At 39.7% G+C, this 16,890-nt stretch overlaps 1 protein-coding gene and 1 long non-coding RNA gene across 2 annotated transcripts in view; one reads left to right on the top strand and one right to left on the bottom strand.

The window, feature by feature from the left end:
• lrp8 (low density lipoprotein receptor-related protein 8, apolipoprotein e receptor) overlaps positions 1 to 16,890 on the bottom strand; it is a 189,031-nt gene that overhangs the window by 151,787 nt on the left and 20,354 nt on the right. The window lies entirely within an intron of this gene.
• LOC146614586 (uncharacterized) overlaps positions 15,927 to 16,890 on the top strand; it is a 1,193-nt gene continuing 229 nt past the window's right edge. Inside the window, exons 1-2 of the long non-coding RNA XR_014906995.1 lie at positions 15,927 to 15,987; positions 16,793 to 16,890. The exon at positions 16,793 to 16,890 is cut by the window's right edge and continues 58 nt beyond it. This is a non-coding gene — a long non-coding RNA (uncharacterized LOC146614586). The remainder of the gene's footprint in view (positions 15,988 to 16,792) is intronic.

The following is a 16,890-nucleotide window of genomic DNA, read 5'->3' on the forward strand; positions in this document are numbered from 1 at the left end:
GTGGTTTTGTTTCTATGGATCAGTGCACTGAGATTTAGCAACCCACCGCTTTCACAAACGCAAGCTCACATGTGCTGGTCTGCACCTGGACCACATTTTGGACTTGCACAACCGTTTAATTCAGCAGTCTGATGCAAACACTTGCAATATAATTGCACCGTCAAAATAACATTTATTTTTTAAAAGCACTGCCTGAGGAGCTAAATAGACACTAAATAACAAGGCAGTGGTCCTCTAACTTATTCTGTCTATACAGACTCTGGGTTACACTGGGACAAGTGTATCACATGAACATAATTCCCAGTCAGGGAGCAGAGTACAGATTAGATGGATATGTAATATCTTGCGTTTGAGTCCTGGCTATGACCTTTCCATTCATTCAGTCTGTGGCTGCCACATTAATTAAACTGATAGTGATATAAAGAGAGATGGAACACATCAGTCATCGCAGGTCTACAGTTACACCATGAAGCAATACTGTACGCCTGTCTGCTGTCTTTCTCCCCGTTTCTTATGCTGACATTTTAGCAGCTGGCCTCAGTTTTCCCCATTCACAAAGGAGAAATTCTCACTTCATTATTATTCACATTTTCCCCAATAATCTTCCAGTAACACAGGAAAGCTAAAACAAACGTGGGAGGTTTATAAAAACTGGCCATTTGGTTTCACTGGAACACAACAGCTTTTTAATATGAAAAGGGGAGCAAGGGCAAAGGAAAAACATCCAGAGAGCGACTTTTGACAGCTTCCTATATAATGAAAAATATCTGATTAGCGCATATATCTATTCATTAAAATGTTGCAATAAGGCACAGCGAAATTGAACAATATTTATGTTTCGGTGGTGCTGTTCTTTGGAATGAGAGAAGTGTTATGCATGGATGTGGAGTTATTAAGTTACTAAATCTGAATGTGGGGTGGATCCCCAGGCCCTGAATCCTCCATCCATTCATCAAGGATAAGAATAATTGGATTTTCAAGAGGCTGGGGACAAATATGAGCCAAACACAGAGGGCTTGGGTGTTTATCCATGCAGGAGAAGTATAGGAGCTCACACTATGACCTTGACTGATCACCTCCACTGAACAGCAGAGGAGGAAAACAAACTGGTTCTGCAGGAGTCAGCACTAGAGACCATGCAGGTGTAAGATTTGAAAGAAGATTCATGGGATTCAATTTTAGTCGCACAAATCTAAGCAAAATGTTATTGACAAAACTTACAAAAAAATATATTAAAACATGTTTATATAATATATTTTAGCAATTCAGTACAGCCTGTTCAAGTGACCCCATCCTTTTGTGGAGGACGGCAGTTTCACAGGAATCAGCATTAAAAGGAGTCCTGGTGTATAAATTATATAGCAAAGAGTAGGAGAAAAAAAGCGTTGGCCACAGTCAAGCCTGTGTTCAGCAGTTCATTGCATAATTGCTATTAGATGAAAGATTTCCCCAATAATATTTCTATAAAAATAATAATACAAAGGCATGCAGATAATGCAAGATCAAAGATATGTACGCTCAAATGATGAACTTGGAAAAAAATCACAAGACATCTATTTGTACAGCAGAAGGTTGTAGAGGCCATTATACACCGAGCGCGCTGCGATAAAACATGAAATTCTGATGTTTTTGGATGGAAACGCATCGTGTAACGTATACAGACACGCTGAAAGCGTTGCCATTTTGCAAAGAGATTATCTTTTAAAAAAATGCACTGCCACAAAAAAATGTAGTCGACATCAGGCAATCATGAGCTGATGTTTCTAAACAAGAAAAGGAAGAAACAAAAGATTCTGGGTTTATCAAAAAGTTTCACGAGACTGCAGCAGCAGCAGGGAGACTTTCTTGATCTGATCCAGGAGTTGAAGCTGTATCTCGGCCGCTTTCGTACATATGTCAGGATTGTCAGCAGGGCAAGTTGAGCTCCTGCTGTTAGAGTTGGGACCACATCTGAGGAGGCAGGGAAATCCTTTCAGAGACACGACTGACCCAGAACAGCATTTAGCTGTGTGTCTGAGGTATATACAGTTTCATTTTACTACTTGTGTATTCAGTACTGGCGCGCTATTTGTGTCCCTGTGAACAAATGCTGTGGTCTGATTGGTCAGATCTGTTTATTTAGATCAAATTAATCGACTGTGTTAGGAATAGGCAAGTACAAAAAATAGTTTTAAACCACGAAATAGTCACAGCGTTAAATCTGTAAAGGACTTAAGACTGCTGATGTTCTATTTCTCTTTTCCATTATTGTTGAAATAATACACACAAAGAAATATATGCACAGTTCAGTTTTAAAATCCATCATCACACCACAGTTTCCTGGGATAGCACGCTGAGGAGCTCACTCTCTGAGGCACGTCTAACCTTTCTGCTGAGCCCTGTAGGGGCACCTATAAAAGGAAGCATCATAAATTATCAACTACTGCAATTAAGCAGTTAAAGAAGGGTGTACAGCAGCAAAACGAGAGGAAAAACAGTGCTGATTTTTCTGACCTTCAGGTTACAGGACAAAAACTTGCTGAGCGGTAAAGTCAGACGGTATAATTGGAGGGGAGAGTGGATTAACTTGTTGAGGGGCATAATCAAAAGTTACAGAGCAAGAAATGGATGTGATACCAGGAGCAGAGGAAGTGAAAAGGAACATAAAGGACATAAAGCACTGAGATTCAACCTCACTTTTAATACTCACGTTGAAAGCACTACACTAAACTTGAAAGATTTGTCAGAAAGGAGCCGATCCTCCGCCCCACACAGCTTCTTATAACGTCATTATCTTCAAAGTGTTTTGCTAGTTCCCATCTAATCTCTTCTAAAATCATTCACAGATCATCACTGACTGACATCCGAGGATCAGCGAGTGACAGAGATGGAGAAGGAGACCCCACGTAGACCATCTGACACCCCACGATTAGTGTGCGCGAGTGTCCTAATCTCTGCAGAATGATACCCCGTGATTAAACACAGTGGGGATCAATGAAAAGCCAGAACGCGTGTGTATGTGCCGCGGATGGGGTGGTGAGGTGAAGATTAACAATCACCATTAACACAACACATGTCCATTAATCTTCATCGTAAAGCCTGCTATTATTACTACACTGAAAAGTTCAGCTGTTTGTCAGTGACTGAGCTGCACAGTGCTGTACTCCTATTGCACAGTGCAGGAAACACGTTGTGCATATAAATTTTAATGGACAGATTGATGCGCGTTTGATACGAGTCCAGGGCAAAATGACTCACGCAGCCTTTTGTGCCTCATTCAATTCACTACTATTTAAGTGGTTCCATAAGCTGCGTGCTGAGACCTTGCACAAAGCACCGCTGAGTCAATCTGTAACTCTGTCACAATATACAATATGTGTGAACACAAAAAATACCCAACACCAGTCTATCACTGAAACATATGGTTAGTTTTATACATTTGCTCATTAATTGTATAAGCCATTTGGATAAATATTACTTGGTTCAAGATTTTCGGATGTCAGGATATGCCCCTTTATTTGTCAGCTACTCCATCATGTTCAAGAAACAGAAAATGATAAAGTGTAGGTTTAAAATTAAATCTTTTTTGAGCTAGGGTGGGCTAAGGAAGCATATCAACAACTCTTTAAGCATCTGGGGAAAAAAACTAAAAACCGACCAAAAAAAAGTCATATATTGATTTTTGAATTTGAAAACAAACTTCACCAGCAAAAGCTTGACAAGTAAAAACACCATGCACATGACATTCAAATATTCAACCAAAGAACAACCACAGCTGGGGTTGGAAATTCAGATTCCTTTCAAATGACCCTCATTTGCAAAAGGTTCAGATTTGTTCTCCCTTCACGCTGCCATAACCTCTATACACTTACTATCGACTATGCTCCATTACCTTGTCCAGTCTATAGATATTTTCTTTTGTATCCGTCCTCAAGTAACACCAAGGCATTTATGTTAGCCAGAGCTACACATGATGAGTACTTCCTGCTGATTCACGTAAAAACAATAGGCACTTCATGTGCTTCGTCATTACGTAAATTATTCATAACAAATAATTCGATGATCTAGTCACACTAATTTTTTTAATGAATAATTGGCAACATTATCAAAAAGTCAAATAGATTTTTGTTCCTATTGAGAACATCTGAAAGAAAATTTTAGATTTTCTTTCAGATGCTCCTCAAGCCCCTACTGAGTACGGTTGGCTTTAATCTTCTGAGAACTAGTTACATTTCCAACATCATTATCAAAAGGCATCTTTGCTCTCCTTAATTACAAATCTCAGGAAACTCTTAAGAAAAGTGTTAAGAAAGCCAGGCTTTTTTAACACTTGAATATATTCAATAGCGATCAGCTTTGAAATGCACTCCTAATTGCAACTGAAGGCAACATTTCATACCAACCACACAAATATGTGAACCTGGATACAGATTAGAGCAAAGAGCTTAAAGTTTCCACAAACTAACAAAATGCAGGAATGAATCATACAACTCTTTTCTTTCTTTTTTTCTTCTAAGTGCTACCTCAAAGCATGTCTTAGCTAACACTCAGAGTCCCAAACAAACAGTTATCATATTTAAACACTGGTTAAAGCATCTCAAGGATACCTTAGGCACCTGCTGGGTACGCCTCGACATTTTCACTGTTGAATTTGTGCCCATCAGATTTCATCACAGTGGGAGAAACAATTTTTTCCCCTGAGTCATCTTAAGTAAAGTCTTGTTAGCAATATGAGTGAAGCTACCCGACACACCTTTTCCTCCCCGAGGTGCAAGTGCTTTATTGAGTTGGATGGCAAACAATGAGCCGAATTCCAATCGGCTCTAGCTGCTGTTGAATTAGCATGGAAAGAAGGGCAGCCTTGATTAGGGGCCTTGTGGTTTGTCTGGGCTGATAAGGGTCCGACCGGGAAGGAGACGAGCGACACATCGATCCTACACAATGAGCACTGTGTGACACGCTGGAGCCCCAACATAGATTAAGACTTAATGAAAACCAAATCAGATGAGGAAGAGGAAGAAAGGGAGAAACGGAGGGGAGATAACGCGGGGAGGACGAGCAGGGCAGGCAGACAGGGAGTCCTGCCTCAATGTGGGACACAGTTAGGCAAACAGGAATACTCTGTATTGTGCAGCCAACCCTCAAGAATCTATCTGTATTTATTATTGTGAAAGAAATAAGATGCAAAAGTACCAAAATGTTATAAAGATATAGCCTTCTTGAACACCAGTCTTCCCAAAGTCAGCTGACAGCACAACCACCCACCAGGATTGTGATCCTGTGTGTCCTGTGGGTTTTGGGGCAGGGTCTTGAGGAGTTGGCTCCTTTTAGTGCATCCTGCAGAAAACTAATTGTGGTTGGGGGAATTTGGAGGCCAGGCCACTGCCCCAGGTGTGAATTTTTCAACAGTACATTGCAGTGTAACAAGAAAATAAAAGTAATTCACTTCCTGTATCCATGGTTTTAAAGTTGCAGTCGATTCGTTTTTTGAAATTATGTTTTCACAGTGCCAACTACTCTTTGACTGCTATAAAAATCAAGTGTGAAGTACTGGAGTCAATAGATCCCTCTTGTGAAGAGCATGACGGACACCGTCACCATTTAATGACCTGCAGGCCTGAACTCTGCCCACATGTAGCACCAGCACAGCTCGAATGAGTGTCTACCCGCTGCCAACTTGAGCCATAACAAGCTGCAAGGCGTAGGAGAGGAAGGCAGATGGGTGATGATAACTGGTGGGTGAGCATGAATTGCAAAAATGTGAAGGTGTCGGTGAAGAGGGTGACTCAGTGGTGAGCCTCACACCGTTAACAGACACAGAAAGGTGTGTGCGTGTCTTCATGTCAGAAACACTTATAAAACTCAAAGACAGAATTAAAAATTTGTGACTGCCAGCACTTGAGTGCTGTTTTTACCTTCATTCATTAGCCACTAGCAAAAGCACACAGACAGATCTCTTGTGGTTTCATATGGTTTTTATTGGACAAGATACTCTACCCTCAATTTAGAGGAAATCAAAAAGACCAAGAATAGCAAGAGCACCAGTAATTCATTTAAAACCCTCTGAACCTTTTACTGATAATATCGTATGAACAGTGAAGTCGTGCAGTGAATTTTGTAGTGAAAGTCCAAGGGTGTAGGTCAATGTGGAAGGTTGGCCATACAAAGCCCACGACATCAATATATTTGGGCCTAATGTTTCCAAAAAGGCATCCAAGTGCATGCAAAATGAAAAATCGAAAAATTACATCATGATGGAAATTGTTTATTATAGCTCAGGACCAGTGACCATTGACCTTATCATCATCCCACCAATGCCATTTGAATACGTGCACATGCATGCTCATTAACTGTGCTTCATCATACTATCAATTCAGTGTGAAATAACAAGGTTGCTGTGCTTCAACGTCCTGCAAATACTAGGTTCTTAATGTGCATTTAGGCTTAAAACACTAAGTTGGTTAAAGAGTAGGTACAATTTGGTTGACCACAGCCTCAGAGTATCATGACATTTCATTACCCAATATTCCACAGGAGCACGTGCATGACGCCTCAGAGATAATAAGAGAAGCTGACTGGGATCTCTCCTCATTTAATGAGGTGACATACACACAGTGAAGGATGAGTGTTTTCTAATCAGCACTATAATTCAGATTTAGGTCTGTTTAGGTGGAGGTCACTGGGTATTTAATAATAAGCTACATGGTCTGCTAGTTTTAGTGTGCGCGCGTGCATGTGTGCGTGTGGGTATGAGGATGGTGCCGAAATGAGCACTGGGGTTGCTTGTAATTTTAATATCTTAAGAGATTACCATCTTTTGCAGTGTACTCACTCACCACTTACACAGTTTGTTACATGTGAGGAGCCTAATTGGCAAACCTAAAGATCTATATGTATTTAAGACAAATCCTAGTGCGCAGTGAAAAATTGTCCACTGTGCAAGACAATTCCAGCCAAACCACAAAGCCAACGAGGAGCAGATACAATCTGCTTGCACAAAGGTGTGCACTGGCCTTTTGGTTTGTGCACAAAAAAAAAAGAGAAGCTGCTTAGATATGCAGACTGAAATACACCTCTATATATTGTATATGATGACAGCCATTATGCTACTTTTTCCTACATTCAGACAAAGCTGGAGGCTCGGCCACACGCTATGACCTTGCATTGCTTCACTGCATAAACACTCCCACTCGCACAGGGGATAGTCAGCCATTTCCCCTACCTCAGCATAACACCGTGTGTACGTCCATGTTGCTCTGTGTGTTTAAATGGCACTTCTTCTCCATGTGACAGATGGGCCCCCCCACTCACAGTAGCAGTAAGTCACTTTTGGATGCAGTAACCTTCACACCTCCTAAGAATTTTTGGATTGGGGTGGGGGGCTATGTGTGTGTGTGTGTGTGTGTGTGTGTGTGTGTGTGTGTGTGTGTGTGTGTGTGTGTGTGTGTGTGTGTGTGTGTACACAACTCCTGTTGAACTGGACAGACTTAAGATCTGTGCATTGGCGGGATCTGTCAGTGTGTTAGAGGACCAAAGTGAGCCAAATGAGGCCAAGGCGAGCCAAGGCTTTGGACCAAAAGCCTGTGCAAGAATTAGGTTTTAATATTGTGTAAAATACTTTGGTAAATGAGGCTTCTAACAATGCAACTGTCAGACGTATAAATTGCAGAATTAGCAATTCATGTAAATTATAAATTGAATTGTAAATCACGAAGGAGGGAAACAGATGGCAGCCAGAAGGTAAGGGCAGGGCAAACGGACACCCTCGTCTGTGACGTTTCTGCATTTCTGCTAGAAGGCAGTTTGCCTTTGTCCAACTGTCGGAAAGTCAGTGAAGAAATGTTGCTCTGTGGCTGCTCAAACCAAGTCTGATGTATAAAAAAATGCTGCCTACAACTGTGAGGTAGCCATATAGTGTTATCACAATTACTGTGACAGTTGAGCCCAAAAACAACTTTTTTTTTTAATCCATCGGAAGAGTTCAGCTGTGAGTTAAGTTTTAGAAACTGTCTGTAAATCTATCACCTTATGCACTCAAAGCCCACAAAGAAAAAACAAAACACAAATACATCTGAAAAACTACATCGACCAGCTGAAAGGAGAATACAGCTAGCTAGCATAGCAGCTTGGCTAAAGGATGCACCAATAATGTTTACTTCCTGTCAAACTGTCAATACCATCAGGCTCTGGAGGCGTTCTTTTACACAAGGGATACAGACCACAGATTTAGTTCCACAGAAATAAAATATTAAACATTTACCACATTAATCTGCTCACAATGACAATTTCAAGGCCAGTAAGCAAGTCGGAATTTCGGTAAAAAAATAAAAATAAAATAAAATTGCTGATGACTATTTTTTCCACCTGCTGCGAATCACCCAGCAGGCCAAATCAAAGTCTCCTTCTTGGAGTTAAAAAAAAAACCAAAAAACAAAGAAACAACCCCCCCCCCCCAAAAAAAACCCTCAAACACCTTGGAAAATCTCACTCTGTCCCCAGAACCCTTTATGACATCACAAAGAAGATCTGAATAAACAACAGTGACCATAGCAGGTAGTGGAGCGCTGGTACCTGGAGCATGTGTGCCTGCAGCCTACTCTCAGAAGCAACAAGGGAGGAAGCAAAGCAGCTAGAGGATGTTTGTAATTATAATTAGCATATTACATAACGGCAGCATGTTTGTTAAATACCCTTTCTCCTGGGTGATGCAGTTCTGTCTCCATCACTTTACAACAAACTTCAGCTATATTTCTTTTGTCACTCACTTTGGAATTAGTCCAACTTACAGTACACAAACAAAGGAATGGAAGTATCTCAGACTCTCCATCCTGATATATTCTTTATATGCACAAAGGGCTCTCATGAGCACTCAGGTGTAATTCATAAAATGCCCTCACAATAAGCCTCGTATTTCCATTCTTCTCTGCTTCTCACTCTTTTTTTTTTTCCTTTATCAGCAAAGATCCAACACCGTCTCCTTTGCCTTCCTCTTCCACCCATTCTCTTTCATCTGTCCTTTTCTGTCTCTCCCTCCATCTGATGTTACGCCACTTTGCCAGTGAGGAGGAGCAGAGGAGAAAAGAGGAATGAATCTGGGTCACAGGAGGCCATGCATCTCAAGTCTCCGCTCTGCCACAATAAAAAGGAAATTGATCTGTTCCTCGCCCGCTCTCCCACTCCCTTAGCCTTGAGCCTAGAGACACGCACACACACACGCACGCACACAAAGGCAGACACACACAGCTGAGTCAGTCCATGGAAACAGCGTTCATCCGCTTCGTGGATCCATCCTTTTTCCAAAGCAGCAGGTGCGCTCACACTGGGAGAACAGCAGGACACACACACATGACACACACATGATCTCTTCCCTCCAAGCCACCCTGTTCGCACAAGTTCATGTGTGTCAGTAATTCTATTTCACAATTCAAATGAAAGCAATTAACAGAAGAACTTTCCTGCACTTTACAGAAGTATCCATCAGTAAAATTCAAACTTGGGCCAAAGACGATCATTTTCCCCCCATTTATAGTTTTCATAATATCATTTGGTAAATAACGTTTCAGAAGACCGTGTACACACTCCCATCACTCATCCCCCAAAACCTGTAGTTAATCCTAAAATCATCCATTTGCATTTAAAATTTATGCTGCTGCACACCAGATCTGATAAGCCTTGCAGTTGAATTCCTGAAACTTTAAGTTAAGAGATCAACCCTCCTGAAAAAAAAAAAAAAAAGAAAAGAAAAAGAGGGATGGGGACAGACAGATCTTCCCTAGCCATAGAGCAAAAGAAAATACAATCATTTTCTCATTACTACGCTTCCTCGGTTAGTTGGGCTAATTTGGAGAAAACAGATTACCTTCTTCGACTCGAAGTCACCCCCACGAGTCCCGGACATCTTTATACTATTATTCCTGGTGTTCCCTGCCCTGCATGCATGTGCTCTGCTTATGGAGCTGAGAAAAAAAAAAAATCAGTTAATTTATGGTTTTTGTCCACTGCAAAACACAATTTGCTCACTTCAAAATGCAACCATTGCTCATGGAGGAAGTTGGTTACTGATCTCACTGTCAAGTCTGAGGGAAAGATGACGGTTTGTCAATATAAGTGTTTCAGCAGAGTTTTGTTTCTAGGAATGTGTGTGTGTGTGTGTGTGTGTGTGTGTGTGTGTGTGTGTGTGTGTGTGTGTACTGCTTCTATATTAGATCTTTATTTTCTGACCTTGAAGCCTCATTGTGGAAAGCTTCCTAAATCAGCGTGCTGTGGGTTTTTGCGTTTGTGTTGGTCTTTCTGTGCAGTGTACTCGTGTGTATCTGCTGCCCCCATCGATGCTTGGCTTAATCAATTAGTAGAGAAGTCTGGGGTCTATAGGGGGAAACGGGGAATGGTCAGGCTCCTCCATTTCCAGCTGGGGTCACTGGCTTTACAATCCTTCAAAGTTAATGACCATCTCTGGGAACACACTCTGTAATGTGCTCTCCATTATAGACACACAAACGCACACACAGGAGGTGCAAAACTCTTCATCACCAGGACATTTCGGAAGCATATGCAGGCACACACAGAGAGAGAGACTCATTATCCGACACACCAATCCATAGTCTCTTCATCACGGTGACACTAACAGTAGGAAGCAGGCGCGCACACACAGAAATGCAAAGTTACAAAGGATCCTACGGTATGAAAAGGCTCATAGAGATATACACACTGTCACTGTGTGCACAGCATTTTTATTACTCCCTCTGCCACCAAGGTTATGAAAATAATGAAAACTTTACTGGAGGTGGGTCTCCAACCTAGAAGAGATTAACTTTTGCTGAAAAATGAAGCTGGTGCCAGTCAGGTGATTTCCAGATGACGCCACTCTCCTGTGTGAAAGATTCCTTCAATTTTCCCAAGATCCCCAACACCACTGGTTTGAAGTCTGCTCCAAACCATGACAGAGCCTCCACCGTGCTTTACAGATGGCTGCAGACACTTAGTGCTGTACCTCTCTCCTCCTTTGTATACATCTTGACGTAGGAAGGAAGTGAAAATGTCAAATTTGGATTCATCACTCCACGAGACCTGCTGCCACTGATATTAGGCCCACTTATGTAATTTGGCATAATTCATCCTTTTCCCTTGAGTAAGCGGCTTTTTTTTTACACTTGAATGATTCATAAGTCTTAAGTGGCTTACCAAAAAACATTAATTTCCATGAAAATGGGTGAAAAATGTCCAAAGAAAACCGTTTAAAGACCTTCAAAAAAACAACAACCTAGAGAACCTACTGAACTAGTGATGACTCAAGACCTCTGCCCAACACAGAGCTGATGAGCAAACAAAACAAGAATATTGAAATCTTACTCGTAAAACATGTAAATTCAGAGCTACATAAAATGGGACAGAGTGCTTGCTGCATGCAAATGTCACACACTGCTTGCTGCAAAAACTGTAGTGATAGAAGTTTTCACAGACGACCGATGGTTGTCCAAAGGAGAACGGCCTCCTTCGTTCATTTGGTTCAAAATAGTCAAATATCAGAAGCATGAAGCTCTCAAAATGCCATTTCACGCTTCTTTAAAATTCCCTTGCAGCTCCTCCTGCTGACTCCCTTGTGGTGAGCGTGAACATCTGTGCTGGAAAATTAAAACTTAAGAAGCAAGCTTGGCTGCAATTCATACATCTATTTTTTCTTTTTTCTTTCCTCCCACACTGCATAGAAAGATGGATCGTGAGACACAGACACAAACACCTAGATTGTGATTACTGAGAAAGGCAAGGAGCCCCTTTTATCAGTTTAATCACTCAGTGTATTTATTTATATCATTGCACAAACATTTAAAGGATTTTAAGGAAAGTGGTTGAATATGTTGCAAAAAACAAGATAAACCACACATGCAAAGATGCATACAGACAACCGCGCGCACACACACACGCGCACATTTAGTCAAACCTATACAGACATCTGTCTCTTTCCTTGCCCCAAAAGAAACAACGCAATCACAGCACTTGCACACATGAACAGCTTTACCCCCTCTGCACAGCTCTTCCTGTTGATTAAAAGGCTTGCATCAGGGACAGAGGGAGAAAACAGTGAAGGGTTTAAAACTGAGGAAAAGGAAAGAGAGTGAGGGAGAGACTTCTTGAGGAAAGTCTTGTATCTCTCTTTTTCCAAAAGCTACATACAGGTGCATATAGTCTGTGCAAAGTCAATACAAACATTAACAGGTTTAAATTAGCTCTCCTTTATGTTACTAGGGGTCGGAGGGAAAAAGTTGATACAGCAGAGTATCGCAATATTTTGCTTGTGATATTGTGCCTATGCACGAACACCAAATATCAATATTTTATTAAACAAATTTAAATACTCTGGAAATACTACAAACTCGTCTCATCCCCATCCTGAGATGATGTTAGTTGAGCAGACTTACATTAAATTGACTCATATGAAAAATAATGCAATAATTCAGAGCAAGCAAATAGATTTACTTATGTAACTAAGCTAAAACCTCCATTTATGGCAGGTTTTAGTGCCAGTGTTGGCATTTTTTGACAAATTTTACCTCTGGAGACGTCATTTACCATAAAAAGGGTGAGAAATCACATGTGTTACAGTAATGCTCAGCATATGGCAAAATGTTAAAAATCACAATAATTTTGTATTGTGAGTAAAATATTGTGAGTATATATCTACAGCAAATAAAGTATGTTCAGTCTTCAGTCACTAGATTAAACATGACCAAGGCATGAGAATAAAGGCATGTTATAACTGTGTTTTTGAAAACAGTGTCTCTGAGATATTTTGGTTGGTTTGTTTTTAAATATAATCATATCTCTAGTGCTACTTTAAGCACCAAGACACACAAACAAACATGCACACACACAGACAACTTGCTAGTAAACTATTATGCCTCGATCCTTTTATGGATTTAAGGGACCAATTAAATCAAACATGAGAGCAAGCACATGATTAAAGATTTATCTGCCCAAGGTCCCTGCAGCCCCTTCCCTTTTCACCCACACACTCTGACACGCACATACGTACACACACCTTCTAGCACTCTGACCATCTGGGGATGTGGGAAGGAAAGCATTGATCTCATTAAAAAACAGACTTTACAGATTGCTGCTCTCTCTCTCACACACAGACACAGACACACACAGACACAGACACACACACACACACACACACAGACAAAAACATGCATACATTTGCCTTTTGGTGTAATTCACTAACTGAAGTATAAACATGCCATTCACTGAAATCAATTAGCCGCGAGTTGCTAACTTTAAACACATCTACATAGACTCTAGAGACATGGTACTAATATGATAAATTAAGGTCAACCACACAGAGTTAAACTTTCATTATAAAACACACACCTTGCACACACACACACACACACACACACACACACACACACACACACACACCATGTGATTTGTGACCACTGCTTTCAGCACTGACATATTTTAGATCTCACCCATTATTTAAACTTCTAGCTGTAGATGTACCATAGTGACTACAACAGCCCACATCTGATTCAGTCAAATTACTGATAAATGCATGTTGCAACTTTGGTTACTGACCTAAGATCATTTTTTTGTATGACACATCCAATTATGCCAAATATTTTGGGCAACTTTTAGTTTTTCCTCTGCTAAATGATGATAAATTGCTCACATATAAAAACACACATACACAACATAACTTTACAGAATACTTTGACAATGATTTTGATTATGAATCAATCATTTAAGTATATTTTCAACCAAAATATGAACGCCCTGGGCACCACTATAGCTTAGGGCAGCTCAATTAATCGAAATTTTAATCACGATTACGATCTGGGCTTTCAACGATCATTAAAAATGACTGAGCCGATTATTAGCCCCTCCCTCATGCTTTACTCTCGCGCTGCTCCGTGTGGCAAATCGAGCGCACCTCTCTGCATTTCGAACACTCGTCACAACAATTAAGAGGACCCGAGGGAAGCTCGGAAAGTTAAGCAGAAGTTATTTGGAGAGGAGAGTGACTGTCTGCCGTTGGTTGAAAAGAGAGGTTAGAAAAAAAAAACCAAAAAAAAAAAAAAAAAAAAAAAAAAAAACACCTTCGGTGGTGTGGAAACATTATGGGTTCGTGGAGTCAGACGTGGATCAAGTAGACATAGTTTGTAAACTTTGCTATGGTGTCGTAGCTGCACCACAGAGCAACACTGCAAAGTTCACTAAACATGGATGTTTACATTTTTCATTTATTTCTTATATTGCAAACATTTGCACTGTTATCAGTATTTGCACACTATTTTATATTATTTTTTAAAGTCATTATTCAATACATTGTTATTGTTAAGCCGGTCAGGGCAGCAAGCTCCGTTTTGTGTAACTATTTTTAAATCCCTGTAGAACCTGAACCACGTAAGCTAGCGCAATAATTTTTTTTGCATATGAAACCAGAGGAGTTGTACTTACATCTGATGCTATCAGCTTGTCCTCGGTCACTGTTTCCTTCCACATATAGCTTTGCAAAAATTGCATAAAAAGCGCTTGCAGGAACAAAAACATAATATTCCACAAACAGGCTTTGACGATCCGATCAGCTGTTCGTAACACTTCCCACATTGAAACAGATAGTTTGCATGTCCGCCATTTCCTGCCCAAAACCGGAAGTGACGTCATTTTCGCGGAAAATGTAGTTTTTTACTTGTAGGTGTTAAAAGCCTATACTGGTGCTTTTATAAGTCATGTTTGACTTTTCTGAATAGTTTCTGGGATGCTTAGAACTGGAATTGCACTGTTGGAAATATTTTATTTTGATGCACCTGCTGTTTTCTTTGCAAATTTGCATCATAGGATTGTTTTTTTGTTTTTCCTGCAGTATATAAAAATTGCTGTATCTCCAAAATAAAACTATGAAGACACTCAAACTAAATTTCCTGTTGTTGTAAACTATTTTTTGCAACTTTTTTGTAATTAAACTTTTAACCTAAACCTCTTACATTTCTCCAAGTAGAAATATATGTAAAAAACAAAAAAACAAAAACGATTTTCAATTTTTTTGTAGTTTATTGCACTTTTTTTGCAATTAATGTAGTTACTATGGACTTAATTCATACATATTATTAAAATATGGGCTATAACAGTTGTATTGATGAATAGCAACTTGAAATGTTCCCACAAATGGCACTACAACATGTAAAAAAAATTAATATAAGCTCTGGCAGACTTGGTTCTATAGTAGGTCCTAAAGGGTTAAATAAATATCGTCAAATGATCGAGATCTCAATTTCAGTGAAAATAATCGTGATTATCATTTTTGCCATAATCGAGCAGCCCTACTATAGCTCACTGGCTTTTTTGCTTACTGTTAGTATTTTATCTTTCATTTTAAAGATTGTATTTTGTTTTCAAAAAAGCAACACTAAGAAGGCATCTGAAATCATAACGTATTTGATGATAAATGCAGTGTAGCACTTGAGCTGAAATGAAACCATAAAAATACTCTTTGTTTGATTGCACATATACACTACACTCAAAAAACAGATTCAGGTCCTCCTTTCAAAGAACACATGCAAATTATGTTAGTTGTTCACAAATGCAATTAAAAAATACCAAATTAATTTGATTTTCTTTGTGTAAACCTAAAATTATTCAAAACCAGCAGAGGCTGATTCTGAACACAAAATGAATGAGTTTGTTGGGGCACTGGGGGTAGGAGGAGTACATTTTTGCACTTAAGTATTTGTAAACTCAAAGAAATCAATTCAAGCCCCTCTTTAAGCTTAAACATTATTTTTAATCTCATTCAACGCAAATGTAGCACTCCAGCGTTACTGCAATTATTATTCGTGTGGTGAACCTAAATTATTTTCTCTCAAAGCAGTCTTTGTCACAAGAACACAAAGTTACTGAGTTACACAACGGTCCGCCTTCTTTGAAAATTTTGCGCTCTTTCAGGATCACCTAAATGAATCCAGCTGCTCTTGGCCTCTCTGTACTTTTTGGATAAAACTACACCTTCAGGTAAGGTAACATATTATTTTTCCATATATCCAATTGTGTATTTCTTTATCAGCTAAATCTATAATGCTATTTATCATAGAAGCTTGTAACAGTTGTTTTTTGAACTTTTGGTGGTGCTACCATTCTCTTCTCTGCTTGAATACTATTTTTTTTTTTTTGACAATATAGCCAGGTCTTTTCAAAAGTGCCTTGTTTTAGAGGAGAAATTGTGTAGCTGCCAACTTTTAAGTCGGAGCGTGTGCTAGCTTATTAGCAGCTAGCCATTGTGCTCAATGAAAGATGATGTCCTATAGCTAACTTCTTTCTTACTGTTTTCTTTTTATAATCTAAAAATATGGTATTCTGTGTTTATTATTATATGCCATTTTCTAGTAGAAAGTATCGTTTTGAGGTGTCTTTAAAAGCACTACATAGTTTACTGAGGGTGCTACCAAAAGCGAACCATGTGGCCGGAAGAGTAACTGCAGGCAGCACAATGCGCACTCCCATGACGTTCAAACCTATTTATTATTATAAAAGATTTCGGCTACGTCCACACTTACACAGGTATTTTTGAAAACGGAGATTTTCCGTTTTCGTTTTAAAAAATAATCCCGTCCACAGGTAAACGTAAAAATGAAGGAAAACGCTGCTAGGAACATGCCAAAGCAACAGGTGGCGATATATTCCTAAACTCAGCTAAAAACAGTTTAGGTCTTGACAAACTTCACTGATGGTTCAAATGTTTAGCAACTTTCAGTGTGTTGATTCAGCAGTCTGTATTTAAACTTCTAGTTTACTATATTTATGTATGTTTTATTTCCAGGTGAATGCAGAGTTCCTGCAGATCACTACAAAACCCCTGCAGGCGAAGTTCTTGGCTCAGCTGGACAATTTAACAGACAAGCTGATGCAAAATTTTCA

The sequence above is a fragment of the Diplotaxodon limnothrissa genome, linkage group LG17 (genome assembly GCF_057381915.1).
Source record: "Diplotaxodon limnothrissa isolate DT_005_m linkage group LG17, D_limnothrissa_male_GT1.1, whole genome shotgun sequence".
Classification (NCBI taxonomy): domain Eukaryota; kingdom Metazoa; phylum Chordata; class Actinopteri; order Cichliformes; family Cichlidae; genus Diplotaxodon; species Diplotaxodon limnothrissa.